We start from the raw sequence: 743 nt of genomic DNA, 5'->3' as shown, positions 1-743 counted from the left end.
GCCGGTTTTCTGCCCCCCCGGGCCCCCCTGTCCTGCTGCAGCAGCCGGCGGCGCTGGGCTGGGCCGGGCACCGGGATTGCTCAAGCAAACCCGCCGATGAGGGTGAGGTCAATGGGAGTTTTGCTTGTGAAAGGACGGGGTAATCGGGGCCTGTTGTGGCAACACCAGCAACCGACGCTCTTCCCGGTCCCGCCTGCAAACGTCACAGAGTCCTGGAATGGTTTGGGTGGGAAGGGACCCCAAAGGTCGGGTCCAGCCGTGAACAGGCACATCTTCCACCGGAGCAGGCTGCTCCGAGCCCCATCCCGGTGCTGGCTGAGGATGCACGTGGCCACCGCCGCGGGGCTGCTGGTGCCAGAGCAGGACTGGAGCCTCTCTTGCCGAGGGGCTGTAAAACCTCCCTGCCAAGAGCAGATAAAGCCCAGCTCCCCACAAAGCCACACATCCGGCCTGGGAGCTCTCCCCGCTCGCCGCCGCCGCTCATTCGTATGCGTTTCGCTGCCTTCCCAGCCCTGAAATCCTTGTTTAGATAAACTTGAAAGCTAAAGGAAATTTGGCAGGCAGGGTCCTGCCCTGCGCGGAGGGCAGATAGTGTCACCTGCAATGTAAACACACACCATTGACCGGGGTTGGGACCGGCTTGTCAGCGATAAAGTCACCTCTCGGGGCGGCTCCCGTCACGCCGGGCGAGCTCGGCTGCTCCCGGGGCCGGGGAGGGAGGGGGGACGGGCCCACGTGTGTGT

Source organism: Corapipo altera, unplaced genomic scaffold (assembly GCF_003945725.1).
Source record: "Corapipo altera isolate COAL_440 unplaced genomic scaffold, ASM394572v1 349, whole genome shotgun sequence".
Taxonomy (NCBI): Eukaryota; Metazoa; Chordata; class Aves; order Passeriformes; family Pipridae; genus Corapipo; species Corapipo altera.
Note: the sequence above shows the minus strand (reverse complement) of the source record.